This window comes from Ambystoma mexicanum, chromosome 6p, assembly GCF_040938575.1.
Source record: "Ambystoma mexicanum isolate Mex_15411 chromosome 6p, UKY_AmexF1_1, whole genome shotgun sequence".
In the NCBI taxonomy this organism is placed as follows: domain Eukaryota; kingdom Metazoa; phylum Chordata; class Amphibia; order Caudata; family Ambystomatidae; genus Ambystoma; species Ambystoma mexicanum.
This window is the reverse complement of record NC_090935.1, coordinates 514182049-514197639: the sequence shown is the minus strand read 5'-3', so window position 1 is coordinate 514197639 and position 15591 is coordinate 514182049. Positions and strand designations below refer to the sequence as shown.

The following is a 15591-nucleotide window of genomic DNA, read 5'->3' as shown; positions in this document are numbered from 1 at the left end:
AAGGAAATATTTTGAAATTTCATACTGATTAACAATCAGAAAACCCCAATCCTATAGTCAAAAGTGATGAGAATCCAGCTCACAGTTTAGCTGATATTCAGAAAATTAGAGAACAGTTGTTCATCCCTAATCAGTTAAATGAGGGGAAGGAGTCTGTTCTCGCCCGAGTATGCGTGAACAACGGTAAGAGCTTTATCAGCGAAGCCACGTCAGACAGCTCCCAAAAGACCCAGCCATTCCCACATTTAAATTGATTAATAAGTGGGAAATAGGCATGGAAACTCCCAATTCCAAACAATTCCGGCCTAGCAGGTGTATGCTCAAAGTTTCTATAGGTGACAAAAGCATAGAACATAATTGTTTGGTCATGCAAGGTGTTCCTTCCGCCTTTTACATGGGCAGTCATATCCTCAACCGACGCAAAATGAATTTGGATCCCAGTTATTGCCAAGCCCGGTCCCAACTGGAGAGTAAATCCAGGGCCCTCGCAGTCCTAATGAAAGCCTTCTGGTCTGCCCCATTGCTACCATAGGCAGTTGAAGTTCAAAAATGGAGAAGAGGTCACCATCCCAGGCCAAGCCTACAGAATCTATATCCCCAAAGGAGAACTGACAAAAGAGAAATGGGTCCTTATTAATCAGTTAAAAAACTGTCCCCCTAGGCACACTTTGCAGCAAATAGAGGAGACATCTGGAGGATGAGAACCAGACAAAGAAGAACCAGAAGGGAACAGATAGGTTTAGAGATATAATTATTTAACAGGGAGTATGTTTCGTCATTGTTATAACAAAAGGGATTCCCCAAAATTCTAGCCAAATCCATTGTTATCTGTGAATTAGGACTAATCAATTATCTTTATTACCGAAGTACTGTCATTATTAAATGTATGTGTGTCCCACGGCCGTCAACCTCCTGGAGGGCAGTCAGTGGGAAAATGTAGAAACCGGTTCTGTTTTATTTAAAAGATTCGTATTGGTCCCACCCATTCATCACCAAGAAGGACCTCCCCGTGACCGGGTAAGGAAAGAACAAAGGAAAAGCCGGTGTGTCGCTTCACACTACAAAGAAAGATATATGGGGAAGCTGCGGATGTCGGTCCACAATACAACGAGAGACAACGGGAGGATTGTGGCGTACCGATCCCTGATGATGGAAGGTCTCCACCTGATGAACCCCGTCTCACCCACCTGATGAACCCCGTTTTGTCCTACGATGAATCCCACTTTGCCCTACTCTCCCTCGACAAGGAATCTCAGAAGAGTCGGGGGGATTTGTGGGTTATATTCACCCACTCAGCTGTACTCCCTTCCATAACCAAGCTGCACTTCAGCAGAAGAAGCAAAATGGTTGCGCTGGCTCCTGTGAGCACAACTGCCTCACACACCAAAACTGCATTTTCAGCTACAAAAAGATGGCTGCACCATCTTTCCAAGCACCTATTGGGCAGGATGGAACAAGGGGGCACATTGAGAAAGCCTGCCAGTGTGTTCTTACATGTTCAAAGGAAGAGGAGTGAAAAAGCAGTGCTGCTTTGCTGCAAGTCCAGAGTTCCCATTGAAAAGGGAAATATTGACATTTAAAACTGATACCGCTCTGATGCTCTTTTCCCTCTGTTCCTAATCACAATACTTTTATTAATGAGACCTTGCCATGCCCCTCCACATTCACATTGTGCTCTAAGCAGACAAGAGCAGTATTCCTGAATGACAGGCTGTTGTTCAGATCTGAAGAAATCAAAAGAAGCTTTACTTCAGCTATACAGGAAATGCTTTACTTTTTGGCTACAAAATGTCAAGGATCAATGCGTTAATACGGCCCTGGCTTTCTAGGGCTATGTCAATTTCAGTGCATCTGTGTTTTAACCCATTGCTGCATACCAGAAGCTAACTATGGCTACAAAACAATGTGGCAATTCAGATGAAAGAGAAAAATCGAATTTGCAAGGAAAATGTAGTCACCACACGTTTAAAATTTACTTTTGCAAACTAAGAAAAATACTTGGTTAAAGGTGTATATTGGATAAGGCCCTGCCCTTATCTAGCAATGTGAAGGGGTTTTGTGCTTTGAAACATACATGGGAGATCTTATACAACAGGCTTTATTCTGATTTATAACAAAAATAGATAAAATACGAAATTAAATTGCATTGGTTGCAGTGGGGGAAATCAGCCCAAACAGGTTTCTGCTTGGGGGTTGCCAGCAACAGAAGGCCCCTCACAGTAGATGCTAGAACACACAAGTGATAATTGCTACCTTGGCAGACTTTTGTATAGGCTGAGGCATATTACAATGGAAGTTCCAGGGCACCAACCTGTGAAGTGGAAGCAGCCATAAACCTTCACTCAAACTGGTAAGACCCCTCCCACACTGGGCTGAAGTGACAGTTGGAGGTAGCTGAAGAGAAAAAAATGGTCCCAGTGAAGGACAAAGGATGTCCATTTGTTTCAAAGGACTATTTTATTAAGAAACTGATGACATTTATTTTTGCAACAGAAATTCGCAGGAATGTAAAAAGTTCACAGTTTTAATGTCATTTTGTTGGTTTTAATTTAAGACGGTGTAGCCTTCACTGCCATATAGAGGACAGAAATGGCAGAGAATGGGGTATTCCAAGGAAAGTGTAAATGATGCCAATGCAAAATTCAATACCGACATGCCTGATGATAATCCACACACACATGTAAAGTTATAGAATTTTAGACCGAATATTTCACACTAAAAATTATTAGAAGGGCAAAACAATGTCTTACAAATTGTGGAGTTGGACTGGCATGTTCTGCAGAAAATATGTAACCTATTGATGTAATTTGTTAAGATGCCCGAAATGTACAAATGTGCCATTTATGGAAAAACTGAATTGTAGCTAAAGTAAGTGTGGGAGGTTCTGCACATTGTAAAACACATCATAAATCTGACATCATGCCCTTGAAACCCAACCAGCAGGGAGGAAGGCGGTAACTATCTCCCCTGACCAATCCAGTTGTTTAGGGGCATGCTTAGCTAAGCCTGCCCTGCGTATAATTCTATGACATCACCATGCTCTATAAAAAGGGTGGCTGAAAAAACTCCAGACAGACTCTTTCCTGAATTTCCTGTGCCTGCGTTCCTGATCTTCTACATTCATCTTGCCAGATTCCATATCCCCTTGCAAAGCCAAAGCCTAGCTGATTCCAGATCCCACTGCAAGCCAAAGCATAGCTGATTCCAAACTCCAGTGCAAGGCCAAAGCATTGCTGACCATCCCAGCAAGGCCTCAATCCAGAGATCCCACTAAAATAATTCCCAGTAACCAAAGGGAAAAGCTGTGGTGTTCTTTTGGAAAACATCCTGAAACCAGACTGGCTTTTTGCCCACTAACTGCATGCCCGCTGCAACCCTGCCATCCAGCTGTCCTGATTATCCGGTGACCAGACAGACCCAGCTGTTGTTCTGCTAGGAGAGTCCTCCGCTACCTCGGGACCTGAGCCCTGGACCCGGTACATCCCCATTCCCATTTGAGCCCCCATATGGCTCAATAGGAATGGGGAGGGGGCTAACAACGGGCCCGTTAATAACAGGCCCATTGTTAGCTCGCTGGTCTGATAGCAGGACCCGCTAAGGGCACCTGGCTTTACCAGGTGCACTTTGCGGGTCTCACGAGCAATCTCATAATGGGGCGTAAGGGGTTGATGGCTCCAGCACCATTACCAGCGCCGTTGACCCCTTACCGACAAGGTCGTAATAACCCCTAAGTCTATCCCATCTTGACTTTTGTCATTGTGCCACTCTCTAAGCAATCCTATCTATACCCTGATAACTTGTCTAGACTGTTTTAATTTTCTGTGCACCCTGTTCTTGTTTCCTAGTGTTAGCGCAATTCTTTCCTTCTTCTCATTTTATAACTCATAAGTAATATTTGGAGTAATTTAAATTAATTCCCACATAGATTAGGACACGGTGGGAAAAGGTTGACGTCGCGAATCAATCTTTGAACGTACCGTGGCTTTCTTTAACTAGTGTAAATAATTTAGTTTAAGTAAACTTTCACTTTCATTTTTAAAACCGATTTTCTCTTTTGAACTGCTCTATTTTCCTAAAAACAAACCTTTCTACCTTCCAAATCTCTCTCAATTCACCAGCTATAGCCCTCCTTTCACTTCCATAATGTCCCTGTGCTGTGGATCTATCCTCCTGCCCAAAAACCGCATTCCGATTTAGTGTTTTTCACCCATTTTAAAAAAAAAACCTTTTTGCATTTTCAAACTGCAAACCATAAAAAATGCAACTTTTCCATGTGTGAATTGGACTGCACTGGGTTTTCAATTTCAATCTGTTTTGGGAACTGTATGCTTTTGTGATACCTTGCCTGATGGTTGATAGTGAGTCAACATCCCTAATACTGTGATGAAACATATGCATATCATCATTTCAGCGCACATATAATTAAATATTTTTCAAAATCTGAGTGTCATTTTAGGCCTTTGCAAACTCTCTGCATATTGCACTTTAAAATATACAATTTGATACTTGGTCCCCAGACCAGAACATGGGGGAGGGAGGGTAGGACAGTGGAGTGGGAGTCTCTATGTTTTCCCCGCCTATTTTCTGAAGTGCCCCCTCCCATCACCACTTAGTCCTCCCACACCCGGAAAATGTAGGTTTTGTTGTGCCCCTGCCAGGACATAGTGTAATATATCAGTACCACAGCATAGCATGCATGATTGCAGAGTTATGAATGAAGCGCGGGCGAGCTTGAGTTCTGGTACTCCGAACGGAGCACCATCTGTCATTCTACGTACGGCGAATACTTTTTTTCTGAGCATTGTCCGGTTCAAGGTTTCCCTGTAAGCTTCACCCTGCTCTGGGCAAGAGACTACTTTGCGTGAGCATTCCTGCTTGATTTCGTTTTCGGGCTGGTGAGTACTGTGAACTTCACCCTGCTCCGGTTACAAGCCATCGGGGAGACTGTAAAAGAGGATCTCCAGCATAGCACCCTCCTTACTATAAGTGCAGCGACCCACAGAAATAGCAAGAGAGGGACGGAGGAGCAGCCACGCACACACAGCACTTATCAGATGACGCTGACGGGCAGCCACTCGTAGGCATAGAAAGAGCCGGTTTGCAGAAGGGAAAATATCTGTGTCGCGTAAATAAAAACAGGAACTGACAGCATGGCTCAAGTTGCATCGCGAAGGACCTGCAGCGAACCAAGGACACAACCACAGGGTGTACAGCGGAGACATGGAGGAGAAAAACAGGCGTGCAGAAAGCCCGGCCATGGGTATATGAAATGATATGGCATTTATAAAGCGCCTATGCACAAGTGTTTCAAGGCGCGACGAGGCAAGGAATGGGGAACAGAGGGAGGACAGACAATGATCCTACTAGGCCAGGTGTCATTCAGAGCGAGCAAATACATGGGAAGAGGAAGGAGGAGAAGTGAGAAGGAGAAAGGGGAGAGGACAGTGAAGTACATGGGGTAAGAAAAAAAACTAAATTAAACAGTGGGTAAAAGTACGGCCAGCAGGTGGCAAGTGCAAGGATAAGTGCCGAATCCAGGTTGCTAAGGAACCGCCAGGACCAAGCTCACAGCCTGACGTCACGGAACAAAACACCTCCGACGAGGCAGGTGCCGGAGAGAATATTAGTCTGGTTCAATTAAATAACGGACTTTCTAGGGCGGCAAGAATTAATGGAACCTAGTAAAAGCAGAGTAGCATTTAAAAAAGCTACAAAATACAATTCCCTAAGCAACAAAGGCTGCAAGACGGCAATTGGGGAGATAAGGGGCACATGGTGGAGTAAGTAAAACTCCCAAATAATCTAAATGAGAAGGATACACAAAAGAAAAAGAATCGAAACGAGTGACAGTGTTAGAACGTACTAGGTAACATTGGAGCTACTAAATGAATGGATTCTAACGGACAGATGTGTCCCTCACCATTTGTCAAAGTTGCGTGCTGATGTGCGAGACCTCTCGGATCCTAAAGCCCTAATGGTGGCTACTTTCTTATTATTGTAGTTGCCATGGTGAACCTGACAGGGCATCGCGTAACGTCGGTGGGCGTGCTGATGCTGCAATGCTTCGCGTCCCACATCCCCTTGGTTACAGGAGAATGGGAATGAGGAACAACATGACCCGTTTGCAATATGTTAGGTAAGAATGTGAGCCAAGCGCACTACATTTGTAAATCTGCCAGCTACAAGTTGCGTCTGTGCGGATTCCACTAAAAAATAAAATAATCTCAGTAGTATGGATTAAAGCGGAAGCTTGATTAAATAAAATAATAAGAAGCTTAACTATTTGAACCGAACTTGTTATTTTAGTTGCCAGGGTGTATCCCGACATGGCGTTGCGGAGCGTCAGAAGGCGTGCCGATGCTGCAATGCCTCACATCCCGCATCCCCTTGGATACCGGGGAACGGGAATGAGGAACAACATGACTCGCTTGCAATATGCTAAGGTACGTATGGGAGCCAAGCTCTCTGTGTGTGTAATTCTGCCAACAACGATTTGTGTCAGTGCAGAATGCACTCAAAGATGAAGACTCAAAATAGTGCTGAATAAAGCTCAAGATTAATAGATAAATGAAATCAAAGAAAACTATAATATGTGAACCGATAACTACGTTGTACACAGTAGACTAAAATCGGTGATAGTTAGATTCTCAGATGCAGTATATAGCTAAGTACTGGGTGGTTGTAAGGTGTAGGACACCTATGAAATGTATGCAAATGAAGATCCCTTGTTGGGTAAGACAATGTGACAATTGTAAATACAAGAGACAAGAAATTATGAAAATGATGTCTCATCACGTGTTTTCTTGGAATGAATAGATGAGTGAAACTACGATGGTCGCCATAATGTTAACTATAAATATAGTAGGTGCGTAATATTGTAAGCTAATTAGGGTGTGTGTGAACCACATGGTGTGCATTATCATTAATGTCATGCTCTATGTTAAGGCATATTCAGCATTCATAAGTTGCATCTGAAGGTAGATAAAAGATATATAATATTCATGCAGATGTTTCAAACCATATGTATCCTCGTTGGTCCTATGTTGCAATCAAACACCTCTGATACTTACAGGCAGCATATGGAAGATCATGAGTACTATGTATTGGTGATAAAGGTAATACTAAAAATGACAGCATCTCTGTTCTTTACAGCTGACATATAGGTATGCATAAGGATTGTATATGTTGTTGAAAGTAATACTAAAAATAACAAGACCAATTGATCTCTTCATTGAGTCCTCTTGGGGCAAGAGTTCCTAGTCTGTCTATCCAAAAACATTCTCTTCTGTCCAGTTTCTGTTGCATGTTCTCATGAGGCTCTTGTCTATGGATGACTTCCGGTATCAAGAAGCGTATTTGTGCCAAGTTGTGCCCTTTTCCATCCAATGTTTAGCCACTGATGAGTTAGTGTTCTTATTGCGTATACATAAGCGGTGCTCTTTCCAGCGTAGTTTTGCTTTCCTTTTTTTCTGTCCCACGTAACATAGCCCACATGGGCTTTTAATTGTGTCAATGATATTTGCTGTTTCACATGTCGCATATTCCTTTATTGGCAATTTCTCGCCAGTGTGTGGGTGATTGATACTCTGTCCTTTCTGTATGTAACCGCAATTGCTGCATTTCAGGCACGGGAATGTTCCTTTTCGTTTAGTTTCTAGTCTCTTCTGTGCAGGATGTGTTTGCACTAAGTGATCTGTAAAGTTTTTACTCTGCTGGTGTGCGAATGTTGGTGAGTCTTTGAATAGGTGCTCAATTTTATGATCATATGATAGTATTTGTAAGTGTTTTTTGATAATTGACTTAATTTGGTTGCTCTGCATGGAATATCTGGTCACAAATACAAGCGGTGGATCTGATTTCGCTTTCCTTGGTTTGCTAAGTAGATCATCTCTATTGATAGCTTCTATTCTAGTTTTTGCTTCAGCAATTTCACATTCTTTATACCCTCTCTTGGTGAATTTCTCCCCCATTTTCTGTAGTTTGATGGTGTAGTCAGAAGGGTCGCTCATGATCCGTTTAATGCGTAACATTTGGCGGTATGGGAGGTTTCATATGAGGTTTGGTTGGTGAAAGCTTAATCTGTGCAACAGATTGTTGCGATCAGTCGGTTTGCTGTAGATATTGGTTTTGTACCCCTCTTTTGTGGATTTCATTTCAACATCCAAGAAGTGAATGCTGTCCTTGGAGTACTCATGAGTGAATTGAATCATTCCATCAATGGTGTTGAGATCTCTGAAAAAGGTTAGTAAACTTTCTTCATCATGGGTCCATATGCCAAAGATGTCGTCAATGTAGCAGATTCAGATCCGTAGATGGGTTTCCATATTAGATGGATGAGGATATGGTCTGTCTCAAATTTATACATGAAGGTATTTGCATATGTGGGTGCCACAGTGGCACCCATAGATGTTCAGGCAATCTGCAAATAGTATTGTTTTTGATATTTAAAATATTAATTCTTGGAGATGAATTCTAGTAGGATAATAAAAAAAACTCTTTGTTTGCTTCCATTTCACCAGTGTTTAACAGTAACCATTCGACTGCACATATTCCTAAATCATGCGGAATAGATGTATGCAAGTTCTTTACATCCAAGGTAAACACTATGTATGTAGGAGCATAAGGTATTGCCCTCAATTGTTGTAAGAAGTGGGTGGTGTCTTTTATGTAGGTGGAGTGCTTTGAATAAGCGGCTGGAGAACAAAAATCAATATATTTCCCAATTTGCTGTAGTACACTATTAATTCCTGCCACTATCGGTCTTCCAGGTGGTTCTTGTGGATTCTTATGGATTTTAGGTAAAGTATAAAAGCTCGGGATACGTGAATTTGAATTCTGTAGGTATTTGTGTGTATGATGGTTAATCCAAGAGTCCTCCTCAGCTTCATCTAGTATTTTTTTCCAGGTCGTGCATGATTCTTATCGTTGGATCATTATCCAATCTTCTGTACGTGTTGGTGTCTGCCAGTTGTCTTTGGCACTCTTTGTCATAATCTATAGAGTTCTGTATGACCACTGCTCCTCCTTTGTCAGCCGGTCTGATAGTTATAGATTCATCCCCATACAAGTCTTTGAGGAGTGTTAACTCATGTGGCTTGAGGTTCTTGTGCTTGGTGTTAGAAAATGTTATTTTTCCCAAATCTTTAAGTACTTGTTTCTCAAAGATTTCCACTGCAGGGGTACATCAGGGTGGTACAAATGTACTTTTGGATTTAAACTCTTTGTAAGTTGAGTCATCCATGTGGTCTTTTTGCTCTTCTAGATCATCGAAGAAAATTTTAAGTTTCATCTTCCTTATTAACTTCAATACTTCTACCTTAATGTCGAACAAGGAGCTGCCGTATGTGGGTACAAAGCTCAATCCTTTTTGGAGGGTGTTTATCTCGGATTGTGTCAGGGTTCTTGTGGAGAGGTTAATAACTAGGTTTTCCTCTGTTGGTATCTCGTTTGTGAGGAGGAGGACATTATGGAGCTAGACAAGAAGGAGCCATAAAAGAAAAAGGCCAAAGAAGGAGTGAAACCAACCACAACAGAGGAAGCAGATGCAGAAGGGCTGAGAAAGAAAAACAAAAGGTAAAAAAGAAACAGGTATGACTGCATTATTGGAATGTTTTGCAAGTACATACATGGCCCATCCAGAAGTAATTGTAAATGCAAAATGTGATAAACTAGAAAAGTTGATGACAGATCTGGGGGGAAAACGAGCAATAGTCATAGGGCAACATGAGAAAAATGTGACAACCGTAAGCGGGCGTTTGAGAGCATGGGTAGGTGAGTGCACCGAGACTGAAAACAACCCAGATGGGGGACATCTACAAATGGAGGCCTAACAACAGCACCCACGGCAGAAAACATGGGTGCTACAGCAATTGGCACCAATATTGAGACTGCCAACAATGCACTCCTGGATGGGAGCACGGAAATCACACAGTTATTAATACCAGCTATAATTAAAGAAATAGAGAAAGAAATGCTGCCTGGAATATTGACCAGGTAGCTGAAGAGAAAATATGGAAAACATTATTTAGCTAAATATTTTCACTGTTAGAGGCAGAACAAAAGAGATATAATATATTCAGGGATCCAAAAAAGACAGAAGAGAAAAACGTAGCTAGAAAATCAGTACAGATCAGTACAGGTAGTACAGAGTTATGACAATTGGTGCAAAGCGTTCAACATCATGGCAACAGTAGTTTTGACAAAATGCCCAAATGAGGGCAGGGCGCTGATTCCTTACCAGGATAAAATCCTGCAAGTAAGGGAAGCATGAGAAGGAGATGCAAAGCTCACTTATGCTGATCAGTTCAGAAGGGCCATGGCAGCACGCCGAGAGAAAGAATGGGATGAAGTACAGGCAAGCATATACATACATGAGGTTTTAAAACCTAAATCACCATGCTGTACAGAGAAAAGCACAGCACAGGCAAACTACCCTCAGAAGAACAGTGGGATAAGCACTGACTCAGAACAAAAGAATAAGGGAGAACAGCCCTTTCATAAGAATCAGCCATGGGGGGGCTAGGTCAAATATCCTCAGCCAGAACACAAGCAAACCATACAATACCACTAAAAGCAATGTCACATGTTGGCAGTTTGAGAAAGGGTACTGCTCATGGGGGAAAGACTGCAGATATAAGCATGCATGCACCAAATGCGGGGGTGAACACGGCAGCAATGGGTGTACTAGACTACCGATCAAGAGCACAAAGAGAGAGGAGCCATGAAGGCTGCAGGAGAGCAACCGGAACTCACAATAAACAGTCAGAGCACCAGAGTTTAAGAGACAAGGTTACCTCGGACACAGAAAACGTAGCACCTGGCAAAACGCCCATTAAAATAAACATTTTTTGAACCTATTAGAAACCTATCCCGACAAAGATATAAGCCAGGCAATAAAAGTAGGGTTTACAGATGGGTTTATTATCCCCTTCAAAGGCCAGGGGTCTAGATTAATACCCGAAAATCTCAAATCAGCAAGAGAAAATCCATTGCTAGTAGAAGAGAAAATACAAAAGGAATTGAAGCTAGGAAGGATTGGAGGACTGTGGGTAAAAATGGCTTTTACAAGTACATATGGTCACCACTGGGGCTGGTACCCAAAAAAGATCCAGGACTGTATAGATGAATACATTACCTGTCATACGCAAAGGGCAAGTCAGTAAACGATGGAATACCTTCCACAGAAGCAGCAGTATCATACACACTTCCAGGAAGCGCTCAGGAAGATATAAAAGTGTGGCAAAAATGCACTAATGGCGAAACTAGACATAGAATCTGCCTTTAGATCACTACCAGTCCACCCCATGTCAAAGCCTTGGTTGGGTTTCACATTTGACAATAAATTCTACACAGATAAGTGCCTACCAATGGGGGGCACAATATCATGCGCACTCTTTGAGCAATTTAGTTCATTTTTCCAGTGGGCTTTTCTAAAAGAAAAACCAGGGTTTCAGGTGACTCACTACCTAGACAGTGTTCTGTTAATAGGACAACCAGGAACTAATGAATGCGAGCAGTCCCTAAGAGTGATGACAGCGATGGCAGAGCACTGGGGAATCCCGCTAGCAAAAGAGAAAACATCACACCCCAATAGTAACATAATTTTCTTGGGGATTGAGATAGATACAACCGCAGGGGAATGCAGGATCCCAATAGTTAAAAGGGATGAGCTGCTCAAGAATATCAGATTGCTTAGAAGAAAAAAACAAAAGGGAGAAGTAAGGAAATACAATCCCTAGCAGGAAGTCTAAATTTTGCCGCCAGGGTTATACCTCAGGGCAAGGTCTTTTCAAGAAGTTTGGAAATGAAAACTAGAGGCAGCAGAAAAACACCTGCACATAAGACTAGGGGAGGAGGTAAAGAAGGATTTAGCAGTATGGGAACATTTCCTGGTGGATTTCAACAGAAGGTTTTAATGGCACTCGCCATTGAACACCAGCAAGAAAAGGGTACGTTTTACTGATGCACCAGGAAGCAAAGGCTTCGACGCAATACTGGAGAATGCTTGGTGTGCAGGACCATGGCCAGAATCATGACACACACAAGGACTGACAAAGAACATAACTTTGTTGGAAATCATACCAATCTGGCTGGCACTGTACGTATGGGGCGACAGGATGGCTAACTCAGAGCTAACTGCATGGCCAGATAATATGGCAGTGGTTGGAATTATAAAGAGGAAATCAACCACACGCCTTGCATTCCTAAAAATGGTTAGGGCCATGACCATCATAACGCTGAAAAACAATATTGATATAAGGGCCAAGCACATAGCTAGCACAGATAAATAACATTGGAGATGCTTTGTCTCGCTTTCAGTGGGAGACAATTTGCAAAATGAAGCCAGAGGTGAACACCCGGAGGACAGAGGTACCCAAAGAATGCTGGAAAATACTGGCAGTGAAATGAGGAAATCACCTGTGTCAATGCGGGACGGTCGGGACCCAGGTGAGATGACAACCAGAGCAGGCACCTTAATAACGCGTGCTAGCATGAACGCGCCTCAGGGTGGATACACAGATCCTGCTACAGGGTTATTACTAGGGCTCGCCAAGAAAGCCTTGACAGCAAACAAAGGCAACCAATTTAGCAGGTGTCTGGAAATGGTGCTGAATGTTAATCTGAGGGATCAATTAGAGCAATTAAAAACACAAGAAATTAATCTTTTTTTTAGAATAGGCATACAATCAAAAAATTAAAAAAGATTGGGCAAAGAGGCACTTGGCCGCAGTACCATATTTCGCAAAAATACAAGGGTTATTGGACCCAACCCACGGTGCACTAATAACCTATGCACTGAAAGGGTGGGGAAAGGTAGAGGGCCAGCATAAGGATAAAAGGTGCCCATTAAACTTTAAGAAAATAGCAATATTGTTAAAATTACTGGAAACCCTTTGCTCGGACAAGTATGAGGTACAACTGTTTAAAACAGCATTTGCCATAGCATATTTTGGGGCCTTTGGAGTTAGCGAGCTCATAGCATCAAGCTCTAAAGCGGCAGATGGTTTAGACATGCTGGAGGTCCAAGTAGAAAGGGATTACATGGCAAAAGATATATGTTACTTACGGGGTGGTGCGCAATAAAAGTGAATAAACAAACAGACAAACAAACAGATGCCCAAGCCGGGAAACAAAAGGACCAGTACAATTTATTGCATTAATGACAAAGAACACTGCCCAGTGCGTATCACAAACTAGTATCTCAGGTACTGCCCAAGTATTGGAGGGCGTTTCTTGATGCATAAAGATGGGAGGGCTCTGAGTCAATTTCAATTTCAGGCTGTCCTCAAGACAACCATTCAGAAAGCAGGTTGGGACAGCCGTGAATTTGGGACACACTCATTCAGAATAGGAGCAGCCACATCAGCATGGCAAGGGGGTCTTGCGGCAGGAAAAGTAAAACAAATAGGGGGATGGAAGTTAAATAGTTATAGAAGATGTGTGCGACCAGAACTAATATAACAATGATTTTCTCCAACAGAATGAGACGACCCCCTCATGGATCATAGGACGCTCTTTTATTTTCAAGGCAGGGAGATGGTCCGAGGAGACAAAAGAAAAATCGGCATTTAGGAACATCATTACATCATGGTGGGGATACCATGGCATGAGTTGGGCAGAGATACACGACAAACTGGCAGACTTGGTAGCATTCAGGGACCCACCTGAATTTTTAGTCATACACGTGGGGGCCAATGACCTGGTGGAACAAGGCAGGAAACAATTGCTGTCGGATACATGCGTATCATTAGCAGGAATGGCACACAATTGGAGGAAGAACGACATTTTCTACTCAGCCATGCTACCTAGAAAAATATGGCAAGGGGCAAATTCATACAAAGCAAAGGACATTGCTATGAAAAAGCTTAAGAGGGGAATAGAAAAGTTCAACATTAGCAGAGGAATTCACTTCATACGTCACTCCACAATTTCACTCGCAGACCCGGAGCAGTATGCCGTCTTTATATCAAAAATGTTATGAAGAATTGACTTTTATCGAATATTTTATAACGAAAAATGTTATGAAGAATGCACTTAGAGGTGGGGTAAAGGGTTCAATCTTGTGTGGGGAAACGGTTGGGTTGAGTTTTTAGGGGTGGGAAACAGGGGTAAGCAGGGGACACAACGAAAAAAATAAATAAAAATATTTTTCATTATAAAAGTTTCATTATAAGTGCATTTTTCATAAAATGTTTTGCTATAAAGACATGAAACCATCCGGAGCTGTTCCACACAGACGGGGTCCACTTGTCAGTCAAAGGCATGATGAGGTGATTGAGAATCTAGCTACAAGAGGATGCAAGTAATTCCGTAACTTTTGGGGGGAACCTGGATGGCCGAGAACCATCCAGGTGTGGCGGCACAGCCCAGGTAGAAGCCACTGGCCCGGTTCCCAAAAGATAACAGTTGTTTATTATTGTGTGTTTTTGGATAAATACATTTTCCAAAATGTGTTGTGTGATTATACTGTTGCAATAAAAAACCATTGCCTTTTTATTGCCCACCATAAGACAATGCCTCAGGTCGTCATTTTTACAACACCAACCAGGGTAACAGGTCAACCGCTCTGGGCTCCGCAGATGATTGCAGGGAAATGAATGAAGGGCGGGCATGTCCTTGAAATGGTTTCCAATCGTGTATTCTGTGCACTGGGCGGGCACGCGATTAAGCCTGGCACCTGCATCCCACGGGCCTCGTCTGTCACAATGTGTGCTGCAGGCAGAGACAGGACGTTCCCAATCCGAGGAAACCGCCCCATCCCAAAAGGCTAGCCAGGTCATGTCACGGTCCTACATCACCTTGTGTAGCTTTCGCGCCCCAGCCTCTGCCTCAGCGCCCTGCCTGTTCGTGCCCCCTCCCAATCCGGCATGAATCAGGAACTACCCCCTGTGCTACCTGGGCGCCTCGTCGCCTGCTGCTACCTATAAAGCATCGCATGTTAACTAACAACCCGTACTCTGGCGCCAGGACACCCCACCCCACCTAAGCAACTCCCCCAGCGCCACATCCCACGTGAGGCTTTGGGGCATCCCGTGAGAGCCGCCGAGTTCAGCCCCGGCAGGGGGAGGGGCCTGGGAGGGCGTGGCCGGGTTAGGGATGGGAGGTGCGGTGACTCACGCTCCTACCCACACCCTCCTTGCCTTGGGTGAGTCTCCGAGTTGCTTCTACCACAGGAGTGGCGGCGTGGTCTGTGTTTCCAGGTAGCCGGGCTGCGCTGCTGCTCCCCACTCCCTCCCTCCATACCCGGTCACCGCCGAGGACCAGGCGCCCCCAGGTAAGTGCTTACCGGGCCCTCCATTCTGAACAAGACCGCGTTGTTTTTAGACTAGACCCAGCCACCTTAATCTTTTTTCCAAAACTAAATGTGTCTGTTTTCCGATCGTGGGTGACGCCGCTTGGGCCGAGCCTGTGCGTGCAAGGCATTCTAGATTGTGCATCCTGGTATTAGTGGCTATGCCGGCACCCATGTCACGTTCGTCGCCCCAACCTGACCGTGTAATTACGGCTCTAAACTTGTTTATAGTTGAACCTTCCTCTTGTGTCTAGAAATCTTTTAATGTTACTTATGTGTGCCGCCCAAAGTATGTGGCT

The 15591-nt window shown here is 43.5% G+C and overlaps 1 protein-coding gene across 2 annotated transcripts in view; it reads left to right on the top strand.

The window, feature by feature from the left end:
* The first annotated feature begins 14952 nt into the window (after positions 1-14952).
* Positions 14953-15591, top strand: part of ELOVL7 (ELOVL fatty acid elongase 7) — a 186400-nt gene continuing 185761 nt past the window's right edge. Inside the window, exon 1 of one of the 2 annotated variants that reach the window (XM_069627328.1) lies at positions 14953-15274. The gene's annotated coding sequence lies outside the window, so the exon portion shown is untranslated. The remainder of the gene's footprint in view (positions 15275-15591) is intronic. The other variant, XM_069627329.1, reaches the window with a different exon arrangement.